Source organism: Leguminivora glycinivorella, chromosome 19 (genome assembly GCF_023078275.1).
Source record: "Leguminivora glycinivorella isolate SPB_JAAS2020 chromosome 19, LegGlyc_1.1, whole genome shotgun sequence".
NCBI classification, from domain to species: domain Eukaryota; kingdom Metazoa; phylum Arthropoda; class Insecta; order Lepidoptera; family Tortricidae; genus Leguminivora; species Leguminivora glycinivorella.
The window spans coordinates 2,086,095-2,101,204 of record NC_062989.1 but is presented as its reverse complement, the minus strand read 5'-3'; the positions used below and the strand labels follow the sequence as shown (position 1 = coordinate 2,101,204).

The following is a 15,110-nucleotide window of genomic DNA, read 5'->3' as shown; positions in this document are numbered from 1 at the left end:
TTGTATTTTTGGTGGTGGGTTGTTATATTTATTTGCGTATTTATTTTTGCGGTGGGAGGGTGGGAAAATTAATTGCATGTAAAAAATACGCAAGTAATTATAACAGGTTAGCACTGATTGACTTGCACGTTATCTATTCGCGGATTAGCAAAGGAAAGTTCTAGTTTACGATTACCTGGGATATTTCGGGAAACCTGGTGGATCTTGCATCATGAACTCTGTCATCCTACAAACTTTTTGGGAATTACTCAGGAAAACATGACTGGGTGCACCAAACTACAACGTTTCTTCAAAACACTCAAATATATTCCATATAGCTTTATCTGAATATGTATTAGCTATAGACTGAATCCCGAAACTGCAAAAAAGGTTGAATTTCTAATGACGCGTAGGTGGTCACTAGATAGATGTAGGTACTATGCCTGGAAAAGGGTTTAAACATGTCTCTAGCATCTTCTCGTCATCTGTACCTATCAAAACCCTGGACAATATACTACCAAAACAATAGCGGCTGTGCGGATAGAGAAAGAACAGTCAAAATGCACCCAAAATCCCATAACCAGTTCTAAACCATTTCAAATCATAAATTTTGAATCCGGCGCACGTTTGACATAGTATGGCTTCTCATAAATGAGCAACGTACGTCATCTCTCAAGTCCGTATATCGTGCCGCAGAACGCTGATTGGTCATGAGAATTGGTGGTCATTGATTTGATATTTGGCTTCTTGATGCTTTAATAGATGACGTCTACTAGGGTCGTATAGACGGTCAACCAAATCACACCTCGGTCACTAGCGATCAAAAGTATATGAAAGAGTCTCATTCCTAGCACACAGTTTAAGCTCATGTAGGTGAACGCGTACTATGCTTGTATGAGTGAAATATGACAAGCCGACTGTTCGCGTTTTTGACGGGCGGTAACTTCACGGTCGCCGAGAGGGGGTGGGCGGCACTTTCAGCGGGGAGCGAGAGTGGTCATATTGTACGATAGTACTCTTTATTATACTGTGACCAAACCTTGGCACTAAAGAAGGCGGTGAATTTGAAAAGTGTGGGGCTCCCCGGCCTTCATAAAGCACTTGCCTTTCTAAACCTTGTTGGTGGAATCATTCAACGAGTCATAACACTTTGAAAGTTAACACTTTCGCTACCAAGAACCCGACTGTCGGGCACACCGCTCGTAGAAGCGTAGCCGATTACATGGGTTTCCCCGTATGTAGCGAAAATGTCGTAGCGCCGCGTAGAGCCCGGTTTCGAAAGTGTTAATTGAACATTGAACAGGGCGAAGGTCTAATTCCAAAGAAAATTTGAATTACGCGCGTTTTTTAGTGCCAAGATTTGGCTGTCCCTCTATTATTTACTCCCGTAATTCAATGTCTGATAAAAATTGGTGAAATTAATCGAAACTAATGTGAAGACGATGCGTGACACACTATACACATCCACAATTTACACATACTGAAAAGAAAAACTGGGGATTATGATACACCAAGCGTGAATAGTATCTTAATTTGGGTTAACTGAATAGTTAAGATTATTTTCCTTAGGCTTAGTTTTATTACAGTTAAAATGCTTAGCCATTGCGTAAAAAAAATTAGGTTTTCGTCTTATCTCATTTGTCATTGGATTATGTATGTAACAGCAAAACTAGACGCGAAATCACTTTATATTATCATCTTTTTAGATTTATCCGGTTTCGGTTATCTCTATTTACCTAAGAAGTTTAACGCACTTAAAACAAACATATTACAGCTACTTTGTAAATCCACGAAAAGATACGTTACCTAGTCAATTAGTTGCTAACTTGTTATACTTACTTCCGCATCTTTATATGCCGTACCAACATGCCAATAGCTGACGCTCTGTAGTGTACGACTTCTAAAAAAACTAAATCTAAATCGGTTCATCCGTTCGGGAGCTACGATACTACAGACAGACACACACACACACAGACAGACAGACAGACAAACAGACAGACAGACACACACACACACACACACACACACACAGACTGACACGTCAAACTTATATATGGAAAAACAGACACAAAGCGTTTTGGTTGTCAAAGCTGGTCCGCTGACCAAGTCCGGCCTGCCAAGCGTTCAAATCCGGCCCGCGGAGATGGAATAGTGACCTGCTTGAAATTTTCTGTTTGCAATATGGTCCTGAGGCAAAAAAAGTTAAACTGTTGTTATACACGGTGGGCCTGAATAACCCGAAACATTTTAAACACACATTTTTTGTCCATTTTGTCTGGTCTTTAGCATCGTCTGGTGTGAGTACGATCCAGGGACCGGCCCGCTATCCCTTATACGGGGTTTTGTATGGGTATTTCGTTAGGCTTAACTTACCCTACCCTTTTGACGCGATACCCTTTCATTTTGCTTTTAAAGCCCTAACGAAAGCGCTTACCTAAAATAACCCAATACCCTTTCAAAACCCTTATCATCGGCTCAGCCTAACGCCATAAGGGTAAGCCTTATATTGGGTTTTATTTGCTTTCCCTTATAGCATATCGTGCGAGTTTAAATCCTGTACCTCGCTCATAAAGCACACATTACTCCGAACGAAATAACATACGATCGTTACCTACGGCGGCACTGTGTGTGATATTTGCGCGTTTCTGTTTGATGGAAACGGCTGTAGATAAAATAAGGTTCAATTTTCAATACCAAATACTTATAGTTATGATAGGCTCCTGCTTTGCTCAGGTGTAACACAGGCAAACGCTGCTTTTTAGGGTTCCGTAGTCAACTAGGAACCCTTATAGTTTCGCCATGTCTGTCTGTCCGTCCGTCCGTCCGTCCGCGGATAATTTCAGTAACCGTTAGCACTAGAAAGCTGAAATTTGGTCCCAATATGTATATCAATCACGCCAACAGAGTGCAAAAATAAAACATGGAAAAAATGTTTTATTAGGGTACCCCCCCTACATGTAAAGTGGGGGCTGATAATATTTTTCATTCCAACCCCAACGTGTGATATATTGTTGGATAGGTATTTAAAAATGAATAAAGGGTTTACTAAAATTGCTTTTTGATAATATTAATATTTTCGGAAATAATCGCTCCTAAAGGAAAAAAAAGTGCGTTCCCCCCCTCTAACTTTTGAACCACAAGTTTAAAAAATATGAAAAAAATCACAAAAGTAGAACTTTGTAAAGACTTTCTAGGAACTTGTGAACTGTTTTGAACTTGATAGGTTCAGTAGTTTTTGAGAAAAATATGGAAAACTTCGGAACCCTACACTGAGCGTGGCCCGACATGCTCTTGGCCGGTTTTTTTTATCGGACTTGTCTTGATGAGTACCCGAAGTCTAGCTGATGCTGAACCCTGGCTGCACCTAGGGGAACTCGGGTTTAGTGTAATACAGGCAAACGCTGTTTTCATCATCGGACTTGTTTGATGAGTACTCGAGTGAGCAGTACCCGAAGTCCAGCTGATGCTGAACCCTGGCTGTACCTAGGGGAACTCGGGTTTAGTGTAACACAGGCAAACGCTGTTTTCGTCATCGGACTTGTCTTGATGAGTACTCGAGTGAGCAGTACCCGAAGTCCAGCTGATGCTAAACCCTGGCTGTACCTAGGGGAACTCGGGTTTAGTGTAACACAGGCAAACGCTGGTTTCGTCATCGGACTTGTCTTGATGAGTACTCGAGTGCGCAGTACCCGAAGTCCAGCTGATGCTGAACCCTGGCTGCACCTAGGGGAACTCGGGTTTAGTATAACCCAGGCAAACGCTGTTTTCGTCATCGGACTTGTTTTGATGAGTACTCGAGTGAGCAGTACCCGAAGTCCAGCTGATGCTGAACCTTGGCTGCACCTAGGGGAACTCGGGTTTAGTGAAACACAGGCAAACGCTGTTTTCGTCATCGGACTTGTCTTGATGAGTACTCGAGTGAGCAGTACCCGAAGTCCAGCTGATGCTGAACCCTGGCTGCATCTAGGGGAACTCCGGTTTAGTGTAACACAGGCAAACGCTGTTTTCGTCATCGGACTTGTCTTGATGAGTACTCGAGTGAGCAGTACCCGAAGTCCAGCTGATGCTGAACCCTGGCTGCACCTAGGGGAACTCGGGTTTAGTGTAACACAGGCAAACGCTGTTTTCGTCATCGGACTTGTCTTGATGAGTACTCGAGTGAGCAGTACCCGAAGTCTAGCTGATGCTGAACCCTGGCTGTACCTAGGGGAACTCGGGTTTAGTGTAACACAGGCAAAAGCTGGTTTCGTCATCGGACTTGTCTTGATGAGTACTCGAGTGCGCAGTACCCGAAGTCCAGCTGATGCTGAACCCTGGCTGCACCTAGGGGAACTCGGGTTTAGTATAACCCAGGCAAACGCTGTTTTCGTCATCGGACTTGTCTTGATGAGTACTCGAGTGAGCAGTACCCGAAGTCCAGCTGATGCTGAACCCTGGCTGCACCTAGGGGAACTCGGGTTTAGTGTAACACAGGCAAACGCTGTTTTCGTCATCGGACTTGTCTTGATGAGTACTCGAGTGAGCAGTACCCGAAATCCAGCTGATGCTGAACCCTGGCTGCGCCTAGGGGAACTCGGGTTTAGTGTAACCCAGGCAAACGCTGTTTTCGTCATCGGACTTGTCTTGATGAGTACTCGAGCAAGCAGTACCCAAAGTCCAGCTGTTGCTGAACTCTGGCTGCACCTAGGGGAACTCGGGTTTAGTGTAACCCAGGCAAACGCTGTTTTCGTCATCGGACATGTCTTGATGAGTACTCGAGTGAGCAGTACCCGAAGTGTAGCTGATGCTGAACTCTGTTTGCACCTAGGGGAACTCGGGTTTGGTGTAACACAGGCAAACGCTGTTTTCGTCATCGGACATGTCTTGATGAGTACTCGAGTGAGCAGTACCCGAAGTGTAGCTGATGCTGAACTCTGTTTGCACCTAGGGGAACTCGGGTTTGGTGTAACACAGGCAAACGCTGTTTTCGTCATTGGACTGTCTTAATGAGTATTTGGGTGAGCTGTACCCGAGATAGAGCTGATGCTGAAACCTGGCTATACCTAGGGGAACTCGGGTTTGGTGTAACATAGGCAAACTCTGTTTGCGTCATCGGACTTGTCTTGAGGAGGACTTGGGTGCGCAATAGCCAAGACAGCGCTGTAGCTGAGCCCTGGCGGTATTTAGGGCAATTCTGGTTTCGGTGCATTATAATATAGAAATATTTCATGCAATGTCAAGTTAGGCATAAAACATAATATTAACTGAACAAAAATCCTACCAGAAGTGAATATTAACATCAAGTAGTTAGAACAAATTTATTAATTTGCCATACATAAAACACTTTATTTATGTCTAAAAAAATACTTATGTATATCCATTTGAATATCAAAATTAAGTACAGTCGATTTCATTAATAGTAACACAGGGAATGAAGAGAATACTGGAGTTCCAAGCGTCCATAGACTGTGGTAACTATTTACTATCAGACGGGCTGTATGCTTGATTGCCACCAGAAAAGTATTTCTGTTTCAAACGATCTTCATAGAATTCACAACAATCAACAGAAATAGTTTGACAGATTCTATGGTACTACTCAACTCAACCAAGTACCAGTCATAAAGACGAGTCTAAGATATTTCACAAGAAACATACTATGAACAGAAAACAGCGTTTATTTATATTGCACCGAACCTGAGTTCCTCTAGGTACCACCAGGTCTCAGCTACAGCACTGGCTTGGGTACTGCGCATCCAAGTCCTCATAAAGGCAGGGCCTATAAGAAAAACCGGGTTTGTCTATGTTGCACCAAACCTAAGTTCCCCTAGGTACAGCCAGAGTTCAATATCAGCTTTACCAGTACTCATCAAGACAAGTCCGATGACAAAAACAGCGTTTACCTATGTTGCACGAAACCCAAGTTCCCCTAGGAATAGCCAGGGTTTAGCATCAGCTCTACCTTGGTTACTGCTCACTCAAGTACTCATCAAGAAAAATCCGATGACGAAAACAGCGTTTGCCTATGTTTCACGAAACCCGAGTTCCCCTAGGAATAGCCAGGGTTCAGCATCAGCTCTACCCTGGTTACTGCTCACTAAAGTACTCATCAAAACAAGTCCGATGACGAAAACAGCGCTTGCCTATGTTACACCAAACCCGCGTTCCCCTGGGAAAAGCCAGGGTTCAGCATCAGCTCTACCTTGGTTACTGCTCACTCAAGTACTCACCAAGACAAGTCCGATGACGAAAACAGCGTTTGCCTATGTTGCACGAAACCCGAGTTCCCTTAGGAATAGCCAGGGTTCAGCATCAGCTCTACCTTGGTTACTGCTCACTCAAGTACTCATCAAGACAAGTCCGATGACGAAAACAGCGTTTGCCTATGTTGCACGAAACCCGAGTTCCCCTAGGAATAGCCAGGGTTCAGCATCAGCTCTACCTTGGTTACTGCTCACTCAAGTACTCATCAAAACAAGTCCGATGACGAAAACAGCGCTTGCCTATGTTAAACCAAACCCGCGTTCCCCTGGGAAAAGCCAGGGTTCAGCATCAGCTCTATCTTAGGAACTGCTCACCCAATTAACTCATCAAGGCGAGTTGGATGACGAAAAAGGCTTGTTTTTATGTTGGCAATTAACGTTTTCAATGTGTAATGTTAATGGTTAATTGTATTGATTTTCGGCCAACACTGTATATTTACATGCATACATACATATTTACATAATTATAGTAATACATACATACCTACATACATTCATACATACCTACATATTCATACGTACGAACATACATACTGATCTATGGGCGACGATGATCATTTACCATCAGGCGATCCATCAGTCCCTTGTCTCCCAGTTCATTAAAAATAATTTCTAGCCGTGTTCTACTTTTATCCAACGAAAACATATTTCGTTGCAAAATTAAAAATGGGGCGCATAGTGCGGAGTGGCAACAGCGCATTTTCCTTCCTGTTCTTACAATAGCTTAGATTCATAATCCTGTCTCTTTTACGCAACGCTCGACTACGCTTTAACAAAAGGGAAAGCCTTATAAATCAAAATCAAAATCAAAATCAAAATAATTTATTCAGCAAATAGGCCACAGGGGCACTTTTACACGTCACATGTACATAGGTATTTAAAAAAATATTTAAAATTGAGTTGAAATTACAATTGATACTATTATATACTAATTCTAAGTTCTAACTAAAGTTAACTCTATACAATTAATTAGAGATGTAGAAGGTCTCTAAATGTCGAATTACAACCAAGAACTACACTAAATTTTAATATAAAAAGTACAAATACAAAAAAAAAAAAGTCTAAAATTACTTTAGAGGTGCAAATGACTCTAAATGTCACAACTAAAAATAAAATGTATATCTACTTAATCTAATTCTCCTTAGAGATGTATATGGTCTCCATGAGTCAAAATCATATATTTAAAATATTCACTAAAAGAAAGGAAACAAACGACAACCGAACAAAGTGTCCTAATTTAATAAAAATTAGAATTAAAGTTACTAAGTTATAACAGCCCCAGTAAGCTTAAACAGACCGGTCTTCACAGACGGCACCCGTTCACGAGTATGACGCGTATCTCAGCCATCGCCTCCCTCAACCTTTATTCGGGAAGGTGGCGACCCGATCAACGACGCCACCGCAGCAAAGACTTTTAAGTGTGCATGACATGTTCAAGCTGCCAGGCTAAATTAAATATTCAAATAATAAAACATAGCTGTAAGACACTATATTCTGTGCTCGTATGTTACAAAGGAAGGAAATATAGATTTATACAATAAAATTAAAGTAAGATAAACATTAAACATTAAACACATAATCTTGGAGATGTATAAGATTAAGGTCTCCAAGTGTCCACAACTAAACTTAAATAAAAACAATATAATCAGACGAGAATATGTTCTCATACGTCAATTGAACACTAGTATGCTTAATTACACAATGCAGAGAAAATGAAAAAATATATACGACTTCATTCATCTATTGACAAGCAACCACCTTAAAGGCATCCCTATCATCTATAAAATCCTTCACAGTGTAGTACGCCTTACATAACAACAAACGCTTAATGCGTGCCTTAAATTTGTCAAATGGCAAATCCACTATATCGGTTGGTATTTTGTTATAAAAACGTGTACAGTTCCCGACGAAAGACGTACCAACCTTACGGAGACGGTGGGCGGTCACAGCAAGTTTATGTTTGTTCCTTGTGTTATAGTTATGGATGTCACTGTTAAGCTTGAATTCGTGGATATTTTTCCGAACATACATAATATTTTCGTATATGTATTGAGAGGCAACGGTAAGAATGTTCACCTCTTTGAATTTTTCTCTTAAAGATGCTCGACCGCCCAATCCGTAGATTGAACGGACTGCTCGTTTTTGCAGCACAAAAATAGCCTGAATGTCTGCAGCTTTTCCCCATAACAGGATCCCATATGACATAACACTGTGGAAGTAGCTAAAGTATACCAGCCTGGCCGTCTCTACGTTTGTTAGTTGTCTGATTCGCCTTACTGCGTAAGCTGCAGAACTAAGTTTGCCAGCTAAAGTGGCTATATGTGCATGCCATTGCAGTTTTGAATCCAAAGTGACTCCAAGGAAAACCGTTCGATCTTCAAATTCCAGCGTTTCACCTTTCATTTGGATCTTACTGTTATTTACCTGCTTAACGTTCGGAAGCGCAAATCTGATGCACTTGGTTTTCTTGGCGTTTAGAAGTAAGTTATTCGCCGTAAACCAGTCTGTTATGCTAGACAGTGCATCGTTGATGTTATCGAAGCTGCTTTCCTTTCTGTCAACTTTGAATATAAGAGAAGTGTCGTCAGCAAATAACACTATATCATGTTTATCTTGCACTAGTTTCGGTAGATCATTAATGTATACTAAGAACAGGAAGGGACCGAGAATTGAACCTTGAGGCACTCCAAGTGCTACCGGTGAACCTGCTGATTGAGTCCCATTGATAACAACTCGCTGAGTTCTGTCGGAAAGGTACGATGAAACAAGGTCAAGGGCAGCAGCTTTAACCCCATAGTGGCTCAATTTTCTCTTTAAATTCTCGTGATCAACGCAATCAAAGGCCTTTGATAGATCACAGAAAATTCCAACAGCATCTTGAGCTCTTTCCCAGGCGTCAAAGATGTGTTTTAGAAGTACCACACCGGCATCAGTAGTTGAACGACCTCTGGTAAAACCAAATTGATTATTGTCAAGCAATTTATTTCTGTTAAAGTGAGACAACAGTTGATTAAGAATAAGCTTCTCAAAGACCTTACTTAGCGCTGGTAATATTGAAATAGGTCTAAAGTTGGTCGGGTCTGATTTCGTTCCTGATTTAAACAGCGGGATAATTTTGCTGTGTTTCATAATATCAGGAAAAATGCCAGTTTCAATACATCTGTTGAAAATCTCAGCTAAATAGGGTGCGATTGATTCTACTATTGAGTGTAATACTTTAACTGACAAGCCCCATAGATCTTCAGTTTTCTTTAAATTTAAAGATCTGAACGTTTTAATAACTATGGTCGGAGTAACATAAGAAAATGTGAATATTTCTGAACATTCTTCTACATTAGCTTGCAGCATTTCTTCAGCGACAATTGGCGATGAGTTAAGAGACTTTGTTGTCTCTGCGCTTAAAATAAGGGTAACCCTTATTAAAGGATTGCAAGCCGTATCGGATAGCGCTAAGCCAATGCACAGGGCTAGCTTTATTGTTTTGCTTAGTTTTTAGTAAGGGCTAGTCAAATGAATGGGCTTGCAGTTCGAAAGGGAGAGTCTCTCGATTGGGTCGTCCTTACGTTAGGGATTCCCAATGAAAGGCTTGTAGCGCGGAAGGGGTTGTCCGGTCCCTGGTACGATCTCTTCCACGTTTCTACATATCGAAACAAATAAAAAAAAATCTTTACTCTCAATATGACAGTACTGAGCTTTCTCAATGAAAGTATTAATATTACCTACTATACAGAACGTACGAAAAAAGTTAAATGCTATTACTGTAAGTAAGTACACGTGTACTTATAACCTATTTTTTGCGTTCAGCCAAGGCTAGCAAAAAGTATCCACGGACGAACGAAGATGAAAGCGAGAGGCCTAGCGGGTCATGAGACTGTAACTAACCGTTCTGTATTTTTTATATCGCTACAACGCTACATACTGCACGGGTAGCATGGTCGCGCGATAGACAATAAAATATCAGGCCGTCCCTATCGCACTATTAGCAAGTGCGATAGGGACGGCCAGATGTTTTATCATTTATCGCGCGACCATAATTGCCTGCCTGGACGAGTGCATTGGTATGTGACGTAACGAGGGAAATATGGCGGCCCATTAGTAATGTAGCCACACTAAGGTTTATCCCGCGTACCTAATCTTTAAACACAAATGTGTCAAATTTGGGTAGAATTAAGTGACAAACTGAGGAGCGCGCCGCACTTCGGACATAGTCTTCGGCGTACGTTGAAGATTTTGAATTTCGAATGAAAATTATAAAATGGTTTGAACTTTTTAAAAGATTATCCCTGTCTTGCTTTTCTCGCTACTTCCCATACCATTTTTTTTTTAATTGTAAATGGGCTTACTCTTGTGCTCTTGACCACAGACTAGCCATAAGCAAAAACGTGGCCTACGATAGAGTGAGCTCACCCAGAAGATGTCTGACATGCCTGCTCATCCTAGATTTGAAGTTTGCCAGGTTATATGAGCTCGGAAATATAATATCTGAAATACACCTTTGCTCAATGTGTGGCTTCTAGGCGTTACACAGATGCTGATGACTTCAAGATGTATATATCAAGGAATGAGAAGCATCCCACTTGATAACTAGTTAGATAAGGAAGGAGATGCAACTTTAATCTTTAGACAATCAAGAGGCTATTGACACGATTATAAATAGTGACAATTACAATGTATTAGAGAAAGTAATCCAGTTCTAGCTCGTGCCAAAAACGTCCGTCACCCAATATGACGGTGACCTACTTGCGCGATTCTTTCTAGACGAAATTTTACAGTCTGAGCAGACCACGTGCTCGCAAATATCGGAACGCGCTTTAAGACGCTACAGGAGCGAAAGAGCTAAAATAGAAATGGGCCCCCCTTTCAATTTGGGAATTTTAGTTATATGTACTAGTGTTATTAACTAGATTTATCGAAAAAAAAAATTGTCCATTAAGAACAACTCAGTTAAGAGATACTGCGAAAAAATCTTTAAAATCGAGGTTCCGCTCTCGACTGTTTCCTCCTTCAAAACTTAATCAATCGTAACTAAATTTGAAAATCTGAATAACAATGAAAGAACCTGTGTCATCACCTTTTTTTGCACCATAATGAAATGGCCGTTTTTGGAAATTTTTGATTGGCTCTAGCGTCTTTAAAAATAAAAATTTCAAAAAAATCAAAATAGTCCGACACGGATCAAAATAATAATAATCTGTGTTGAAAAAAATCATGACTATCTTCAAAAACCAGGGAGAGCGACTGTATGGAGAATCGACCCCTCCTGTATCGTCTTAACGCTTTGGTAATAGGGGCGTGTTCAGATGTTTCTGAGCACATTGCCCGGTCCCATATATGTATCTGAAAAATACTGTACAAAAAATATCAAAAATACACCTTGATACGTTTCGACAGATTCGAAAATGCTTTGACATCATGTTGGTTAAAGCGTGCTAGACTATTGTATTGTTAGCAACTTAAATTAGATCTTACTAGCTTTTGCCCGCGGCTTCACTCGCGTTAGAAGGAGACAAAAAGTAGCCTACGAGTAAAGACTGTATCGTTAAGTATGAGGACAACTTTGAGTAGCCGTATTTATTTGCTATTATATTTTTTTCTTAAAACAAGACATAGGCTTAATAAGGCACATAATAAGGTTCACATTTTGTCCTAGAAACTCGACGTAAAGCAAGTGGTTTAGACAGTATTGACTTAATCCTCCCGAGTAACAATTACGATTCCGGACAAATGCTACTAGAAAATTCACAAAGTGCGTAAAAAACGATACGATTGCGAAAAAAAATTGTACTGTGTGAACCTCAACGACATATGATCCACTAAGCAGAATATCTGGACATAGTCTAGCCATAGTTATTTTTAAGAAATAAAGTTCAGGATCTGTGTATGGCGGCCATTTAGAGAATGTGGCATGGTGCTTCCTCTAACTCCGACTTTGATGTCGAATTTAACTATCATACACTGTTTATATCGATTTGGTTTAGGCACTGTTCAAACACCGTGAATGTCAATTAGACTTTCGCCTATGGCTAATTTTTTTATCTGTTTCTCTCATCCTGCTTGCATCAAAAATTTACGACAATCCGGAACGTTGCTCAAAATAGCGTTTTTTTTAATTATATAAATTCACCGCATTTATTCTGCAAGTACCCAATTGAAAAACCATGAAGAGGACTCTTAAAGAATATATTTTGGCAGCATATTAACCTTTGTTTGTTGAAATCGTGCAAACAGTCATTGAAATATTCTCAAATTAAGCCAGATAGGGGTTGTCCGAAATTTATTTGCTAGACCTTAATGAAAGTACCATAAAGTCTCTAAAATAAAATAAAAATTAGACTTTCTTATATCAAATAGTGCTTACCAATACCTTCAGATCATACTCTCGGAACATAATAATATAAAATTATGCACATGTCAACATTTAGACGAGGTTTGTTTTGTCCTTATACTTATCGATAATATCGATCCCTTCAACTATCTCCACTTAAAAAATCACGTCAATTCGTCGCTCCGTTTTGCCGTGAAAGACGGATAAACAAACAGACACACACTCTTTCCCATTTATAATATTAGTATGGGTGGTGGTTGGTTTAACAAGATTGTTTTGGACTTTTGCCAAATTTTATACATAGAATAGACGTTCAGATCGATTCTATTGCTTCCTATTTGTATAAAGATTAACAGTGATTTTTTAGCTCTTATCTCAAACGGATCTTGGTTTACAATGGTTTACATTTAGATTAAACAATTTATTAGGCATGTATAAATTCAAGAACGCTTTGTGTCGTTGAACTGAACTGAAGAACTGACGAGCGCGTGTATTGAGAATGAAAATTTATTAGATCGCGACATCTTGGAAGCCCTTAAAAAGTTTACGTTTGAATTGAACATTATTAGAAGTAAGGCAGTTAATGATTTGTAATATACACCGTGTTTTTATTGAATTCCGTTAACTTCGGCATATATGTAGTTAGGTCCATTATAGGAAACAGAATAGCATAGTTAGTTTTTTTTAATTCGTAACTTTTTTCTATACACCTGCCATAAATTGCTGTTAAGAAACGGGCTTTCTGTGTTCGATATGCGACTACCATGTCATAGTTTTGACATTTACTTAGTGTGAGTTAATTGTAAAGCCCGTTTCTCAACAGCAATTGAAGTTAATATCTATCGCAGGTGTATGGTTTTTTTCTAAACACGAATTTAAGAAAACTAACTAGGTATTTTCACAATTTCGTTTTCTTTCAACCCCTTATTTGCCAAGAGTAGAGTAAAACGAGTAGTTTCATGTGCTCTGCCTACCCCTTCATGGGATACAGGCGTGATTGTATGTATGTATATGTATGTAACTAGGTATGCCATTCTGTTTCCTATAACGGACCTAACTATATGCCAAAGTTAACGTAATTCAATAAAAACACGGTGTATATACGGTCAACCAAATCGTGGCACTAAAAAAGGCAGCAAATTTAAAAAATGTAGGGCTCAGCGGACAATTATCTTCATAAAACGCGTGCGTTACTAAACTCCACTTAAAAATTTATTGAAAATGTAAGGGCGAAGGTTTAATTACCTTAGAAAGTTAGATTTACGCGTCTTTTTTAGTGCAAAGATTTGGTTTACCGTCTAATAGTTATATTTTTCGTAATTACATACGTTTTTAAACTTCTTAAGTTCTTACTTGGTTCATTGACTACGAACTGGTGTAATTTTAAAACCAATGCCTCAGATTTTTGTTAGGTACCATCAACTGGGGCACACCTCGGACACTTGCGATCAAATATATGAAAGAGGCGCGTTCCTAGCACACAGTCTAGGCTCGTGTAGGTGAACGCGTACTATGCTTGTATGAGATGACAGGTAGACTGTTCGCGTTTTTGACAGGCGGTAACTGTGAGCTAACCGAGAGCACTATCAGCGAGGAGCGGGAGTGGCCATACTGACGATAGTACTCTTTATTCTGTGACTGGGGTTACTTTGGTTCGTGGGGTAAGATTGATCGTTAAATTTTGCAGGTTTTCATTATCTACCTATTCCTGTTACGCATGTCAACCACATCATACATTGTTTAAATTCGCGTTTAAAACTCATCTCCCTATTTTTCAAATATCAATGATCAATGTTACCCCGCGGATCAAAGTAGCCCCAGTCTACTACTTAATTTTGTATCACCAAAAAACCTGTAAGAACGTGAAAGTTCAGAAACTTCTAGACTGGTCTAGCTAGACATTACATTATTCGTGGTTGCCAAATGCAATTCGTAAATCGGCGAACACGGCTAATCTAAAAAAAAACCCGATATAAATATTTATACGCGCTGTTTGTCTGTTTCTACCATCTATTTTGTACAAGTAGCATTGACTACATATATTATATGAGATTACTATTAGGGTGTTACCACACTAATCAGTCGACTGTCTAGGTAGGAACTTGTGTTGATTTGTGTCGACTGTTATTTATTTATTAATTTATTTATTGAATACATGCATCTACCATAAAATTCAGATTGTACAGTAAGGTTCAGCGGGGCAAATCCTGACTGCAGGACAATTGCAACTGATACATTTTTTCCATTATTACACTATTTCTAGTTGGTATCCACTGAAGACGCGTGGCATATATAACCAGTGGACACTCTAATTAATAATGCAAACGTTGTAAAAGATAAATTGAAATAGATATCATACACGAAAGAAAAAACGGCAAGGCCCACTGGTAATACTCAATAAAATAATTTGATTTGTTCCCTAGTTGTTGTAAAACATGTAAAAAATGGATCAGTTGCATTTGCCCCCCAGGCGAAATTGACTTGCCTTATGTAAAACTGAGAATCTATCATCATCCATCATCTTACAATACCGCAGACGCAGAACACACAATCATCCGACTGTTAAG

General features: G+C 39.8%; 1 protein-coding gene across 1 annotated transcript in view; it reads left to right on the top strand.

Annotated features, from left to right (window-relative positions):
• The window catches only part of LOC125236345 (proline dehydrogenase 1, mitochondrial), an 89,240-nt gene that overhangs the window by 38,507 nt on the left and 35,623 nt on the right, over positions 1 to 15,110 (top strand). The gene's annotated exons all lie outside the window — the stretch shown is intronic.